The following is a 17,705-nucleotide window of genomic DNA, read 5'->3' as shown; positions in this document are numbered from 1 at the left end:
CTTTGCAACTCAGATATGTAACTGTTTTTCATACATGGAATGATGTTTTCTAAGCGCTCAGAAGTCGTTGACCATTCGTTGTCTTCTCTGTAGCAATGACTAGCTCTTTGCTGAAACTGACTGCATTTCCTGCCTCTTCCCTGGAAGACTGGAGGAGGAGGATGAACACATGGGACTTACCAACATCAATAAACTCTCAGTCTTCCTCGGTGCACCTAGTTTTGTCTGAAAGGTTTACAACACAGAGATGCTTATATCACTCTCTGTGAAGAGAAGCATAGTTTGCTGTAAAGCTACAGAATAATTCGTGCCTGGTATTACCTGAACAAAAATAATTCACTCCTTAACTGCTGTCCACTGAGTTAAAAAAAAAATTATCCAACAGTACTTCAAACATAATAGACTTTTGCACAGTAGTCCCAGGAAACAGTCTTTGTAGGATACATAGAAAAACAATTTTCTATCAATTTTTTTTAAAAGAGTCTGTACATGAATCATTCTGTGGGCATGAAGAGATTTTACTAGCATCTTCTATAAGGATGAAATAATTCGTCAGGAAATTGCATGCACTTTGGCTTTCCCAATAGTACTGTGATTAAAACATCCAAAGGAGAAAGACCTGTATTGTTAGCTTTCTTTTTTTTTAAATGCTACCAAATGATAGAAATGATTTGCATAGGATTTTGATTTCATAAAGCACTTTCATATGTAGTATTTCATTTAAACATAACAAATCTCTGTTGTAGGCCACTCAGACTTTTGACGTTTTGCAGGAGAGAAGACCAAGGCTCAGAAAACTAAGGGATTTTCCTGGAATTAACTAAATAGTAAGACAAAAACACAGACCTTCAACTAGTCCTGTATTCTAAAAACAGGGGAGGTGTTAACATTTCTTCATGGTTGGGGAAGATTCTGGTCCTATTCAGAGTGTGGACAAATTGGAAGATAGTTGTATAATCTCCATGGATCCAAAGAACTACCTGCTAAAGATGAAAGGTTCTTTTCCTGACAAGCATAACCAGTGTCATATTGATAATGTTCAACAGCCACTTCTCTGGGGGAGAGAAAGGAGGTCAGATTTGTGGTGTTTGCCAATTTCCGTCACGTAAATAAATACTCTCAATGTGGCTGATTTCAAGCTGTTTCATCACTGAACACAAAATTGGGAAAAGATTGTACAATAGGTCCTTGTGAGACCGTGTGAATCAGCTCAGCGTACCACTGAGTCTATACAACCTTATAATTCCATCTAATGGGAGACATTTTTGATAATGAGTAGACACCATTTCTAGCTGACATTTATTAAAGCACTTACCATGTGCAAGACACTGGTCTAAGCACTTAGCATACATGACTTTAGTTGACTCCTTACAACCATCCAACAATGTAAATTCTGTTATTCCAAGTTTACTGATGTGGAAAGTGAGGCAGACATAGTTTAATGAATTTGACCAAAGTCACAAAATTAAGAAATATCAGAGGTGTGCCTGGGTGGCTCAGTTGGTTAAGCGTCCCACTCTCGGTTTCGGCTCAGGTCATGATCTCAGGGTTATGGGATTTACCCCCAGGTTTGGCTCCAAGTTCAGCGGGGAATCCTCTTTGGAGTCTCTCTTTCTGCCCCTCCCCTCTCTGAAATAAATAAATAAATAAATCTTTAAAAAAGAAAAGAAAAGAAATACTGGAGCCAGGATACAAACACATGCACTCTAGCTCCCAAGCCTATGCTCTATACTCAGTGCTCACCTCCTTCCCGATGATAATTGTGTCCAGACTGGATGTACATGATGGGACAAAAGTCAGCCAACTACTGAGCATTTACTAATCCAAGCAGATAATTCACCCTCGGTATTATTAATCTTTATATAACACAGCACCATTCTCCCGTACCCTCAGGGATAAGCATCTAGATTTACTCTTTAGGGAAAACAGATTGGCAAAGGCTGCTTCTGAGTCTTCCATAGGACCATGATAATTTCATCTTATGCCTCTCCCTTTGCTCCAAGTTTCCCGCTGGCCATGAACAGGACTGGACCACAGACCTACTCCTTGAACTAATGATGCAGTGGCTTGGGGTGGGTCAAATTTCTTTTTTCTTTTTTTTTTTTTTAAGATTTTATTTATTTATTTGACAGACAGAAATCACAAGTAGGCAGAGAGGAGGTGGAGGGGTTGTGGGAGGCAGGCTCCCCACTGAGCAGAGAGCCTGATATGGGGCTCCATCCCAGGACTATGAGATCATGACCTGAGCTGAAGGTAGAGGCTTAACCCACTGAGCCACCCAGGTGACCCCAAATTTCTTGATACTCTCTGCTCCCTTCTTTACCAAAGCACCTCCAAAGTAGGCTGTGAAGGAAGATGTGATCCATGGTTCCCTTTCAGTCACCGAATGTGGGGGTATAAGGGAAGAAGCAGACCCCAAGTGTTCATTCCCTGCCCAGGAACTCAGTGCTTCCAGCTGACGATCACTCAGAAGATAATCCACTCAGAAGATAATCACGGGCTGGTAGGTAAGATAAGAGGCTGTGTAGGCCACTTCAAGCCTACATGTATGGGGAACCCCTCCCCTAGGAGGCCAGGGATGGCCCTCTTTTGGGGGCTGACAGCCAGTCATTGCCTCTCTCTGGACCTTGCTTTTCCCATTGGTTAAGTGTCCTGGGCAGATAATCCAGCAGTGTGCCATCAATAGAGTAGCCACTAGCCACATGGGTCTTATAAGCATAAAACACATGCTGGATTTCTAAGACAGTACAAAAAACAAAAACATAAAGAACATAAAATATCTCATTAATAAATTTGTATTTTGATTACATGTTGAAATGAAACTATTTTGGATATACTGGGTTAAATAAAATTTAGCACTAAAAAAATTGTAAAGGTTGTGATTAACTAGAGAGAATTACAACATTCCCAGGGAAATTTTATTTTAATGGAGCATGTGAACACATGAAGAAAGTAAACAAGGTTACTCTCATGTTACTCAATAGGGTTCCTCTCACGAACATCCCCAAGCCTTTGCCTTCCCCACCTTCCTTCCCAAGGCTTACCATTTTGAAAATCCAAACTCCTTCAAACCACTGAAGTGTGATCATCTCACTTCTTTAGAAAATCCTTGCCTATTTCCACAAAGGTTGGTTTGTTTCATACCCCTATCTCCACCCCCAAGGGTGGACAATACATCTTCCTTCACAGTTGAAAGGTAAAGACCTTGAGCTTCCTCAATGTGTAAAAGTTCACGGTGCTGATGAGAGGCAGAAGCAGGCTTGTCCGTCCATCTTCAAAGCCAGCCTTCTCATTAAACCACAGTGCTTCCATCATGCCTCGCTGACTCCAGGGACAAGCGTATCCACAGATAATCATCCAGTATGTAACACCATAAAGAGGTTTTACGAAGAGTTACTGTGTTCCTACTGTGCACCAGGGATTTTCTAGATGAAGAGGATAGGATAGAAGTGCAACACAGTTTCTGCCCTCAAGATCACAGTGTAGACGGTCAAACAGCCGATGCACTGTGAGAAATCCATGTGAGCGTTCTACATGGAACCTAATGAAAGCACAAATAATCTGGGAAATAATCTGCCTGGAGTATTAGAGGAAGGTTTTGGCATAAACTGAAGAAAAAAAGGCACAGTCATATGTACTGCTCACATTTCTGCCTACTGGAAGGATTTTTCTTCACTATTGTCTTTCTAGGACACTCCTGATTGTGACTATAAATGCAGTTGGTGCCACCATATCACACAAAACCATTTGTACCAGACGTGAATTTTTCTCTCCTTAGTCAACTGGTTATAAGAAATTGGCCATGAGATGGGGTGCCTGGATGGCTCAATCAGTTAAGCAATCAACTCTTGATTTTGGCTCAGGTCATGATCTCAGGATCGTAAATCTCACCACCCGCCCTTGCCCGGGCTCTGCCCCCAACATGGAATCTGCTGGAGATTCTCTCTCTGCCCCTCCCCCTGTTCACGTGCTAAATAAATAAATAAAATCGAAGGAAGGAAGGGAGGGAAGGAGGAAGGGAGGGAGGGAGGAAGAAAGGAAGAAAGAAAGGAATTGCCCGTGAGAGTATACATGCAGTCTGAGAGACAGAGGGATAGGAAGGGCAGGAAGAGACGTTGTGGGTTTGAACCAACTGTTCATGCAAATTCCTTGTGCATTCAGTGGCCACTCAAACCCACATTCAGACCCCTTCCCCTTGATGATGGGCTGCTGCCGCACACTCCCAGACTGAAAGCATGATGAGCTAGTTAACACATAGTTCATGACTGGTGGCTTTAGTTCCATGGCCGTTCGATGCCCGTGGTCAGGCATTCAGACTCTGCCAGGATCCAGTATCAAACCAGGAACCGTTTCCCAAAAAACAGAGGACAACAGAGAATACGGTTTGCTCCAAAACCCCCGGGATCTGGACTGTGATTCTCCTGCTGGCACTCTTCAGAAAGTCCATACGATATCTCCATCTGCCACAGACACTTTGAGTAGTGTTGAAGCTGCTGTGTCACAGCTCCTGGGGGGCAGAGCTGCAGAAGCACCTCTTCTTCCTCTGGGCCCCCTAAAATCCAGCAGCTGTATGTGCCAATCAATAAATGTTTCAGAGCAGCACAGTGAAAAGCAGTACATACGGTCTCCAAAATCCAAAGAATCTTGCCAAGCTTTTTAGTGTTCCCAGTTCACAGTGCAATAACTAGTTTATACTTTGAAAGGGATAGTTTGACATACAGCTCCCCCCCCCACCTCCGAATTGTTTATATGCTTAGACCCTCCAGGCTAAGGAACAACACAAAGTAACCCAGAGCAGGTAAGCGGCCCAGAGCCTTCTTCTAGCACACGTTCTAGTGCTGAAACTGTTCCTCGGCTTCTTGACACCATGAATGGTTATTTGATGTCTTCACGTATCTTCTACCTCCTTCCCTTTTATCTTACCTCACTGGCCCTTTGTTTTAGTTAAAACTCTTGGTTACAAGTAACAGAAACCAAAGGCTGGCTAAAGGAAAAAGGAGATTTATCTTTTTTTTTTTATTTTTTATTTTTTATTTTTTAAAGATTTTTATTTATTTATTTGACAGAGAGAGAGGCAGGCAGAAAGAGAGAGGAGGAAGCAGGCTCCCCGCTGAGCAGAGATCCCGATTCGGGGCTCGATCCCAGGACCCTGAGATCATGACCTGAGCCGAAGGCAGAGGCTTAACCCACTGAGCCACCCGGTGCCCCAAGGAGATTTATCTTTCAAGTCACAGTGGTAGCTCAGAAAATCCAAGAACAGGAGTGAAGAGTCTCATGATGAATTAAAATGAGAAATTGAAAAGGTGTCAAAATCCTGAAAGAAACCTCACTCCATCATCTGGTTTCTCTCTCTCTCTCTCTCTCTCTCTCTCTGTCATTCTCTTTCTCTCCCCCACTCCCCTGAGAACTTGATTTTCTGTTCCCCAGTGCAATTGGAAGTAAGAAGGCAGCCTCCACACAGCTCCTTGGCTGACACCCCTTCTTTTCCAGAGGTGATCAAAAGAATAACTGATGACGTTTGAATTTCCATTTTGAACATCAGGAGGAGAATGGACTTTGCCCAGTTTGAGTTCGACTTTCATGTTCATTCATGTGTTGATGTGTCAGGTTTGGTGTTTTGTTTTATTTCGTTTTCTGGAGGAAGGGGTCACATGCCATAATCGGAGATGCTGAAATTTTCAGAGAAAGGGGGTTGGGTAGTAGACATCGAACAAAACTATCTACTAGAATTATTTTCCCTCAGGGAAGAAGTTTCTTTCATTCTAGATTTTCATTATTTTTCTTTATTTTCCTCATTGCCTTTTGGTATTAAACAAACATCTATGCCCAGCTTCTTTTACATTTACTTACATCCTGAATCGACCTTCTGAGATTTACAGGAGCAATTTGTTTCTAGAAGAGCAAGTGATGACGAGGGTCAACGTATGGAAAGAGGAACAAGCCACTGGCCACGTTTGGGCTCTGGGTACCAGACCACCAGTCTAGAAGAAAACAGAATCCAGCCAGATTTCTCTGGGGGTGCAGCCAAAGGGCATTGATCCAAGCATGTTTTTGTTGTTTACATCTGTTCCATTTTAGTGGACTGAAGCATATGATAAAACGTTTTTTTCTCTTGTTTTCTGATTAACTTTCCAGAAGTTAAATTCTTTCCTTAAGAATAGTCTTCATTTATGTGGTTGAATTTACCACAGCAAATTCTTCACCTACCAAGTGTTCTATATCACTACATCGTGTGGCAAGAAGAGAGCATTTCAGAATCATTTCAGAATCGTAGCTCTTAGAAAATCAGCAGAGTGACCCATAAAAATCAGAGGAAAAATGAGTGACTCTTGGCTACATGTTGAGCAGAAAATAAACATGTTGATAGTTTGGTACATGTGAGGGAATTTGGAGTGTTTTAGCTGTCATCTCGTCTTTGAAGAGCATATATCTGAGAGGGAAGATGTAATCACAGATGAGGAGGATGAAAAGATCTGGCCTGTGGACTGACTGATACCTCTTGGACACACTGCCAAAGCTACCCAAAGCGATGGCAAATGCCAGGTAATTCAGCCTCTGGGTAAGGACTCCGAAACTACAGTACATGGGAATGTTTTTATGATATTTTACCTGTATTTTTGTAACTATAAATTCTTACTGTAATTAAATCATGGCCTAGATTAATATAGGTCTTGTAATTACTAACTTGGATATTTTCATTCATCTTATAGGATGACTGAGTTTTGTAGTCCTACAAGTATGCAGTAGTTTATAGTCTAAAAGTTTAACTTTGTAAAATGTCAACCAAATATTAAGGCAAAATTAGCAACTTACACATGAACATTAATTGCATTTGTTTACTAACTTTAGCCAAGTGTTTTCACAGAAAGTTTATTTTCTACTTACTTATGAGGTACATAAAAGAGAGATTATGCTCCTATCAGTTCTCTAATGACTTGCCTAGAGCCTCACAACTAGTTAGAATCTTCTTACTAAAAGTTCTGTGTTCTTTACTCATTTAAACTGTATGGACTTGTTCATATGATTATCCTATTAATAACAATCAAACGTGAATGTATACAGAAAAATATGCAATTTCTAAATGAATCATTAATTTCAAAGAAAGATACCAACCTGTATTAATTGAATTACAATTTTGAGTGTTAAAAAGCATCAGTCTAAATACAGGCTTGATAACACTGTATGAAATATTTGGTCTCTGTCCTGATTTTAAATTTATAGGTCTTCATTCTTTTTCTTTCTAACCAGAATATTCTATATCTTGGTTAACAAAGTAACGCTGATAGAATAAATTGGGAAATTTGACATTGTTCTCTGGAATAATTTAAATAACAAAGAGCTTCTTTAAAGTTTTGATAGATCTTGATTCAATGCATTTCTGGAAATAGATTGCTAACAAATTTTTCAATTTCTTGTACACTGTTGAACTCTTAGTCAATGTCTATTATCTATGTTTTTCCAGTATTTTATCTAAATCTCTAAATTGGTCATGAATTTTATTAAATTTATTTAGCTGCAGTTATATATTCTTTCTGATTTGATTGATATTTGTGTTTTCTTTCTATTTTTTCATCATTGAACTCATCAGTTGTTTGTCTGTTTTACTGCCCATTTCAAATATTCATTCTGGGTTTTATTAACAATTTTAATTGTTAAAAAACTCCTAGAAGAAAACATCGGAAAAAATTTTCCTGACATGGATCTTGGCAATAATTTTTTGGATCTGACATCAAAAGCACAGGCAACAAAAGTAAAAATAGACTAGTGGGATTCTATCAAAATTAAAAGCTTCTGCATGGCAAAGAAAAAATCAACAAAATGAAAAATGGGAATGGGAATAGATATTTGCAAACCATGTATCCAGTATAGGATTAATACTTTCAATACATAAGGAACTCATACCACTCAGTAACAAAAATAAAAATAACCCAATTAAAACATTGGCAAAGAAGGAATTTCATGTCTATGTGGATTCCCCTTACATATGTCTAATACATTTGGAAAAAACAAACAAACAAACGAGCAAACATCCTAAAAAGATACTTCTCAAAAGAAGAAATTCAAATAGTAACAGGCATTTGAAAAAGTTCTCAATATCTTTCCTCACCAGGGAAGTGCAGATCAAAACCACAGGGAGATAACACCTCACCCCTGCTAGGATGGCTGTTATCTGAAAGACAAACGATAACAAGTGTTGCAAGGATGTGGAGAAAAGAAACCCTTGTTCTTTGTTGATGGGAAGGTAAATTGGTGCAGCCACTATGGAAAACAATATGGAGGTTCCTCAAAATATTAAAAATAGAACTGCCATATGACCCAGCAATTTTACTTCTGGATTTGAAAGAACTTGAAAACAGGATCACAAGGAGAGATCGGCACTCCTGTGTTCATTGTGTCATTATTCAAAATAACCAAGATGTGAAAACAACCTAAGTGTTCATTGATGGACAAATGGCTAAAGAAAATATGAGACATACATACACACACACACAGAGGAATATTATTAAGAAAAACAAAGAAAATCTGCCATTTGTATCAACGTGGATGGAGCTAGAAGAAATTACACTAAACAAAATAAGACACAGAAAGAGAAATTTGCATGATCTCACTTGTATATGCAATCTAAAATAGTCAAACTCACAAAAGCACAGAGGCTAAGGGGTTGGGAAGGGGGCAAATATGTTGACACAGGTCAAAGGGTACAAAGTTTCAATTTTGCAAGAGGAATAATTTCTGGAGATCTAATGTACCACATAGTGATGATAGTTAATAATACTGTATTGTATACTTGTCATTTGCTAAGAGGATATATCCTGAATTAAATCTCTACCCTCCTACCCCCAACACAAAAAAACGGTAACTGTGGAGAGATAATAGGTATGTTAATTAGCTTGATTGTGATTATCATTCCACAGTGTATACATATATCAAAACATCAATTTATAGGTCTTAAAAGTATACAATTTTGGGGAGCATCTAGGTGGCCCAGACAGTTAAGTGTCAGACTCTTGATTTCTGCTCAGGTCACGATCTCAGGGTCCTGAGATCAATCCCTCTGTCGGGCTCTGCACTGGGTGTGGAGCCTGCTTAAGATTCTCTCTCCTGGGGCGCCTGGGTGGCTCAGTGGGTTAAAGCCTCTGCCTTCCGCTCGGGTCATGATCCCAGGTCCTAGGATCGAGCCCCATATCGGGCTCTCTGCTCAGCGGGGAACCTGCTTTCCCCTCTTTCTCTGCCTGCCTCTCTGCCTACTTGTGATCTCTGTCTATCAAATAAGTAAATAAATAAAACTTAAAAAAAAAAAGATTCTCTCTCCTTCTCTGTCTGCCCCTCCCCACTCCATGCTCATGATCTCACTCTCACTCAAAAAAAGAAAAAAAAAATTAAACGTATACAATTCTTAATGTGTCAATTGTATCTCAGTAGAACTGTTAAAAAAATAAAATAAGTCATTTCAAGGAATCCTGGTCAGATATAGGTTCCCTAGGAATGCAAACACCAACTATTTTTGAGAAAGGATAGAAATGAACCAATGAAAAAAGTGAAAGTCCTGAATATGTGATTCTGACTCCAAAATTAAAAATAGTTCCTATCTCTTTATTTAATCCAAAATTCTCTCCAGGATCTTTTGGGGCCCTATCCTATCCTCTTTCCCCTCTCTGTAAAGAGCAAACCTATTTATCATTATATCTCTTCCCGCCTCCCCACTCCGTCGTTTGCTCACTACCACCATCGCCGAGACATTTGTATTCTGACTTCTTCTCTATATCCTTGGAGCCAGAATCACCTAGGCCGTTTTCAACTTCTCTTTCCCCTACTTCACATTTATTCCTTTTTGTCCCCCCGCCCCGTCTCCTGCTAATTCTACAGCAGCCTTGGATCTCATTCAGAACATTTCAATTTTAGAGACAGAGCCAGACCACTAGGGTTTCTTCTGTTCAGGAAATAATGGCATGTGATTGTCAAAAAAGCTACCCCTCTCTCTTGAAGGTTTTCATGACTGTTTGCTGCTCTAAGTTTCTTTTTCACCACCAGAGACACTTCATTTTCCTTGTCTTCTTTCTGTCTACATTCTGAGTAATTAAAGATGCTTATAGTTACTGAAATGCTGGTCTCTGGATGATTTCAGTTTTACTATAAAAACAAGATTTGACAAAGGAGTTAACTAGAATGATTAACTAGAATGCCCAAGTTGCAGAATGCTTAATTCTACTTTCTGTCAAATGTCACTAAATATCTTAGTCCACTTCTCTGATGTCTCATAAAGCATCAAGGTCATTACCCTGGATTTCAACTCAAATTATGTTGCTCGATGTTTATAGATGTAAATAGTCTACTAATCACATATATCCTCAAAGTCTTATAAATTATTGTCATCGATGACAATACTTAGTGGCTAATGGTGCAAGGCCAAATTGGTACAACTTTTCTAGATGGATATTTGGCAATATGTATCTTGAACCTTAACCACATTCATAAACTTTACCCAGTATTTGCACACCTAGGAATTTAATTATAGGACTAATCAGAAAAATATCCAAAGAATGATGTGCCTAAAAAACTATCACATGTACTTTGTAAAAATTAGAACCTCATTACCCAACATTAGTTATATTTAGATACACCCATAAAATAGAATGCCGTGCAACTATTAAAAGTCATATTCTTTTTTCTAAGATTTTATTTATTTATTTACTTGAGAGAGAGTGAGAGAGAGAGAGCGAGCATGAGAGGGAGCAGGGTCAGAGGGAGAAGCAGAATCTCTGCTGATGCAGGATTCAATCCCAGGACGCTGAGATCATGAACTGAGCCAAGGGCAGATAGATACCTAACCAGCTGAGCCACCCAGGCACTGCTAAAATTCATATTTTTAAAGGCTAGAAAATGCTCGTAATAAGAGAAAAATGGAGGATATAAAGCACTATAATCACTGTGGTGTAAATTTGATATAATGCACACATGTAACATATACACTAGTACTTACATATATAACATAGATGTTTATGTTATATGGAAGATTTATGGTATACACATCAAAATATTAATAATGATTATCTCTGGCAAGTAGGAATATGGGTGTTTAAATTTTCTTATTTTTACTTTTTTTTTTAAAGATTTTATTTATTTATTTGACAGAGATCACAAGTAGGCAGAGAGGCAGGCAGAGAGGGAGAGAGAGAAGGAAGCAGGCTCCCTGCTGAGCAGAGAGCCCGATGTGGGGCTCGATCCCAGGACCCTGGGATCATGACCTGAGCCACCCAGGCGCCCCCTTATTTTTACTTTGATGTAATTTCCTGCATTGTCTATAATCAAGATTTATTATTTTAGGGTCATAAAATAATGTGTAACATATTTTAAATTTTCTACTGAAATATATTCCTACCATATACCTCTTTCTCCCCAAAATCAAAATGTAGGGAAGTGAACATGAAAGTTCCAGTTTGTGGTTTTTTTTTTTTTTTTTTAAGATTTTTATGTATTTATTTGACAGACCGAGATCACAAGTAGGCAGAGAGGCAGGCAGAGAGAGAGAGCAGGAAGCAGGCTCCCTGCCGAGCAGAGAGCCTGATGCGGGGATCCATCCCAGGACCCTGGGATCATGACCTGAGCTGAAGGCAGAGGCTTTAACCCACTGAGCCACCCAGGCGCCCCATAGTTTGTGGTTTTTTCTTAATCGAGGTTTTCATATTTTGTTCTTCCTATTATTTTAACTTTCTTTGAGATTTTATACGCACAAACTTATTTGAAATATTGCCCTCATTCATATGAGTAGTGCTTTGAAGGGGAAAAAAAACAAATTATTGCAGAATTTAGGATTTTTCCAGCAATTTCAATTATTAGGACTGCTCAGGACAATCATTGGCACACAAATCTATAATTATTCACAATAGATGGGATATTTGTAAAATGAAAATGTCATCCATGGCCCTGCTCAAGAATGTGACTTGGAAGTCCCTTAAATACCCATTAACCTGTCCTCTTATTAATATCCTCACTTCTACTACCTTCGTTCAGGTTCTCATTATCGCATGCCTTCATCTCCTAATTTATCTCCCAGTTTGCATTAGTTAGGAAAGCTACCTTTCATTCAATTTGCAAAGGGTCATTTCTGGAAAATGGCAATAAATGAAAATTTTAAAAAGCCGAACTGCTTTCCATGGCAGCTATGTTACACTCTCTCATGTTTCAAATAAGAGCAATATATCTCAGCCTCTGCTGCTACTCCAAAACTTAGTGGTTTAACACAACAATCATTTATTAGCTGGTAGGTTGGTAGGTTGCCCATTTGGGCTGAACCCAGCTGGGCAGTTTTTCTGCCTGTCTTAGCTAAGCTCATTCACTTTTCAACTGTCAGGTGACGGCTTGTCTTGGGCTAGATGGACACACCTGTTGGGCATTTGGTAGGCTGTCAGCCTGAGAGGCTCTTCCGCAGGACCTCTAAAACAGGGTAGTTCTGTCTTGCTTATGTGGGAGTAATGAACAACAACAACAAAAAAAAATGAGAGTGAAAGGTACAAAGCCTGCTGAGAACTAGGCTCAAAATCTCACAACATCTCTTCTGCACAGTTATAAGATCAATCTATGAATTATATATAATTCATTGACTCGTAGATGACTCACTACAAACAATGAATTTGTTTTAATTGTTGAACAAGAATTTGCTAAAAAAATAAAGCAAACAGGCATTTTTTTCAATTTTTTATTTAAATTCTAGTTAGTTAACATACAGTGTAATATTGGTTTCAGAGTAGAATTTAGTGGCTCATCACTTCCATAAAACACCGAGTGCTCATCATAACGAGTGCCCTCCTTAATGCCCATCACCCATCTAGTTCATCCCCCACTGACGTCCCTCCATCAGCCTTCAGTTTGTTCTCTATAGTTAAGAGCCTCTGATGGTTCGTTTCCCTCTCTCTTCCCCCACTTGCTTCCCCTGTGTTCATTTGTTTTGTTTCCTAAATTCCACATGAGTGAAATCATATATTTGTTCTTCTCTGACTTATTTCACTTAGCATCATACACTCTAGCTCCACCCACGTTGTTGTAAATGGCAAATGTTTCATTCTTTTTTTTTTTTAAGATTTTATTTATTTATTTGTCAGAGAGAGAGGGAGAGAGAGCAAGCACAGGCAGACAGAATGGCAGGCAGAGGCAGAGGGAGAAGCAGGCTCCCTGATGAGCAAGGAGCCCGATGCGGGACTCGATCCCAGGACGCTGGGATCATGACCTGAGCCGAAGGCAGTTGCTTAACCAACTGAGCCACCCAGGCGTCCCTGTTTCATTCTTTTTGATGGCTGCGTAGTATTCCATTGTATACATATACCACCTCTTCTTTATCCATTCATCAATTGATGGACACAAGCTCTTTCCATAGTTTGGCTATTGTTGTTAATGCTGCTATAAACATGTACCCCTTCGAATCTGTATTTTTATATCCTTTGGGTAAATACCTAATAGTATAATTGCTGCATCACAAGGTAGCTCTATTTTTAACATTTTGAGGAACTTCCATACTGTTTTCCACAGTGGGGCAGACAGCCATTTATTTGGGCAATTAAGGTAGAAACCTGAGTTGCTATCTGAGGAGGTGGGATTATAAAGGCCAAAGAATAGCTCTTTATCATGTCCCTTATGCAAAACAGGCATTGAAAGCACATAAACTGGGCTGGGCTGAGTTAATATGCAAATGAAAGACTGAAACTTATCAGATCACCTTGGCTCCTTTCAAAGTGAAGAATGCAAATGATTCAGGTGTCCCAGTGAGGAGAGAGTTAAGCCCAGGCTGATAGAGGACTTGCAGCTGGCCAATCAGGAGGAGTATAAATTTCCCCTCCTTACCATAGTGCCTCCTCCGACTCCATTTTAAAGGAGATTCTCTTAGCTAGGCTTAGCTTGCTCCATTTTGAAATCTCCTTTTACATAATAGGGTAACTTCGCTGCGGTCAGAAAATCCATTTTCAGACTGTTAATATTATTGAGGAGGAAGAATTTTCCCTTCTACTTTTCAAGGTTATGTGGTCGGGTCTAAGAGTTAAACCGATGTGAGAGAGAATAACAAGAAAATCCAAGTCATGTTCATACCTACAGGAGCCCTTCAAAAGGGAGCCAGATGATGGTTAGATACCTAACGGGGCCTGGGGCTTCAAAGTGGGGGGAAGGCAATTTATGGAAAGGTGAAAGAGGAAATGTTTGTTAAACAAGGGTTGCCCTGACAACTAGATAAGTCTCTCAGAGGAAGTTATCGCGCGCGGGTAATAGCTCTCTGCTGCAGGCCTCCCCTCTGATGCAAAAAGGCAACTTTTCTGTTTTCAGAGCTTCTCTTGTGTCTGTGGTTTCCCAAAGTAATCAGCTCAAAATAATATGCCAAAGAGTACTGGGCATCGTACAATGCCTTGTGTTACTGCAACTTTTATCAGGACTTTTGGGTAGAACTGTCTCTGCTGTGTTCTAAGTATTGGGCCTTATTTAAAAGTTTATTGGACAACCTTTAATTTTCCTTGATAACTTCAAAAACTGGTTAAATCTCTAAAGAGGTGGCTGCAAAGGGCGGAAGTCAAAAAGCTAAGTTTCTTGGTTTGTCACTACCTTTCTACGCAGACGGGAGATCTCTCTTCACTCCCCCCTCCCTGCCGCCCCCTCCCCAGACAGGGACGGGGGAGCAGAAGGCAAGCTGGGGACAAAACAAGCTGATACCCCCCAATCCCCTCCCCCACCAAACTCCCAGGGGGCAATCTGTGACATTCCCCTTGCCCCTCTGGCTGGCCTAAAGCTAAGGGAAGGAAAAACAAATGGTTAATTTAACAGCTATCACGATCCTGCAGGACAGGACTCTCCCTCCATTTACAAACATCTTAGTAATTTACAAAGAGAAAAGCGTTCTTCTCGATAACCTAGTTTCCAGAAGGAAATGTAGATAAAACTAAATGTCCTTCTAACCTGCAGCCCATTGACAAGTACTGGAGGCAGGCAGAGTAGTTGCTCCAGGAAGCTCCCACCGATATTCAGGTTATTGCCTTCCTAAAGGGAAAACTACCCTAACTCGACTGTGGCTGGGCCACCAGAAGCTGTAACTCCTCTTTAGCATATGAAAGTTCTTTGAAAACCTTTTTCCTTACCTCCCTCAGCTCCCAAGTATATGATCAGCCACCCCTCACAACACTGGTGCAGCAGCTCTTCCTGCCCATGGGTCCTGTCCCCCTGCAGTAGTAAACCACCATTTTGCACCACGGAGGTCTCAAGAATTCTTTCTTGACCGTGGGCTCCAGACCTCACCCCACCAAACCTCACCTACATTCAAAAACTACATCACTCCTCATATCAAATAATGGAGTCAGCACTTATGATGACCTAAAAGTTACACCCTATCTAAGCCCTAAATATCCACTTTCTGAACTCCAAACACCCATTCCTTTACCAAGATTTAGCCTCTCCATACTCCTTGAATTTTGAATTTTCTGTTTTAAAAGTTCAGACTTTTATTGTCTGATTTCCCAAACTTCTCTTCCATAATCTGTGGTCTCACTATCTTTCTAAAATATAAATGGGGTCATGCCAATTCTTTAGTTGTAACCTGTTGCTGACCTCCCCCTGCCATCAAGGTAAAGTTTATCCTCCTTAGCTTGGGGGCCCATCACAAAGGGGTCCTGTGGCCCCAGCCTGCGGTAGAGTTTCCCGCTAGGCACTTCTAACTCCTGTCTCAACCTAAACAATCCTTAATCAAAACGCTGAGCTTTAACTCTGGTCTGAAGATTTTGATAGTCTGTGTAGGCTGTTTTTCATTAAATGACTTAGTGGTCTCACCTCCCCTCCCCAGCCTCCTCCCCTTGTATCCTCTATGCGCCTAATGCCATCAAATCTGACAAACAAAGAGCAAGGTTCCCTCCCGTGATGGTAACAAAGAAATGTTTGGAATAACCAGATTCACCTGTATCATTCTGAATAGCTCGCTGACACAATGGTTTCTGAGCTCATTTTAAATTGTTTGCACTGGTTCATAGCTATAAAAAAAAGGGACTGTTGGTGATAAAGCTCGAGAGGAACCCAATGCCCGCATTCCTCTCAGGAGGTTATGCAATGCTCCAAAGAAGTCTACAGGGGGCGCTGCATCCCCTCCTTGGCATCTCAAGCATCCTCAGAGCACAGACTAATTCTTAAGCTTCCAAGCAAAAGCAAACGGGGGAGTTAGAAAAAAGTACAAAGCTGTGGGATGACAGTGCAGGAGTTGGAGGCAGGACCAGCTTCATGGGTATGTGCCGTATGTAGTAGCACAGGGCCGAGCCCCATGTAGAGACGGGCCTATTCCTGGTTTAAGGCTCTGCTATTCTGTTCTGAAATTTTTTTTTTTTTTTTTTTAAACAGGGGCCCACATTTTCATTTTGCACAAGGCGCCACAAATTATGTAGCCTGTTGTGGTCAAAAGATTCAAAGCCTGGCATTTTCAGCCACATTTAGCCTTTCCTATGGAAAGATTTGATGTTGAATTTTCAACTTTTTTTTTTAATCCAAGTCCAGTCAGAAAACCTTTCAACGCCATTTCCCTCTGAAATTGGTTAGAAGATATTCTGCCAGAGTCCGTTTCATTTTACCACTTGCTAACCCTAGGCAGCTGATTTTTCTCCATTCCTTCAGTAAGCAAGGGGAGCCAGGTGGCATTTAATTATCTCCATTTCTTTCCTGTGTGCTTATTTTCCCATTCTCCCTGTTTTGGGCAATATTTTCTAATCTGTAACAGCTGTGATGGAATCAACTTCATTGTTGGGAGCTGGTTTAGAGTGTTTGGCCTAAAGACGCAGGTGGAAATGTTGGTGCCTTCAGCCCAATAGCTATGAGGTGCTTAACCCTTCAGCTGAGTCTGTGAAGCCATGGTAACTTAGGTTTCTGTGGTAGTTCAGGTTCCTGATGGTGAAATTAGTCGTGTTAGCTCTCGGCATTATTTTATTTCCCTTTGTCTTGTCACAGAACAAGTCTTTGAGAGGGCTAACATACTTTGGCAAATAAGACCGCTCCTGTTGGAGACCTGGTTGCAAGCAGCAATCACCCAGTGGGCTCCAGACCAGCTGATGAAGGTGTTGAAGGGACGGGTTATGGCTTTAGATTCCCTCCTTAAAAATTCAAACATAAACTCTATAGGGATTACTAGATCGACTTAAATGGAACTGGAAATTGCCTTTTTTGCAGTGATACCAATTAAGAAAAGGACATGAAGTCTTCGTAACGCATGCCATGTAGTAAAGGAGACGGTGACACTAAGAAATCTGAGAATTTGGCAACGCATATGAAGCCAGTGGATAAAATGCTTCGTAGGAGTTGCAAATGATACTCAAGCATATTTGTTTCCTTAAATCTCTTCCAACTGTATATACAATCGATGTACAATTAAATCAATATTGATGCTTCTTGGTAAAGATGCGAGATAAGAAACCAATCACAGAATCCCACCACCCCATAACCCAGCAAGATGAACAAAACCTAAGTGAAACCAATGACCAAGTTCAACAACAAGACCCAGATAAGAAAAAAAGTGTCGCGGCCGGTGCGACAAATCGATCAGGAACGTGAGGGTAAGAGGATGGTGAAATTGAGACAAAGAGATGGGAGCAGGAGGAGCACTGAGGAGGATGCCCAACAGTGCTAAGTTTATTCAAAACATTAAGGCCATATATATAGTGATATTACAATAGGAGAAGCAAAACATCTGTGTCTAGTTA

Source organism: Enhydra lutris, unplaced genomic scaffold, assembly GCF_002288905.1.
Source record: "Enhydra lutris kenyoni isolate GAN:26980312 unplaced genomic scaffold, ASM228890v2 scaffoldscaffold5, whole genome shotgun sequence".
Classification (NCBI taxonomy): Eukaryota; Metazoa; Chordata; class Mammalia; order Carnivora; family Mustelidae; genus Enhydra; species Enhydra lutris.
This window is presented reverse-complemented; position numbering follows the sequence as displayed.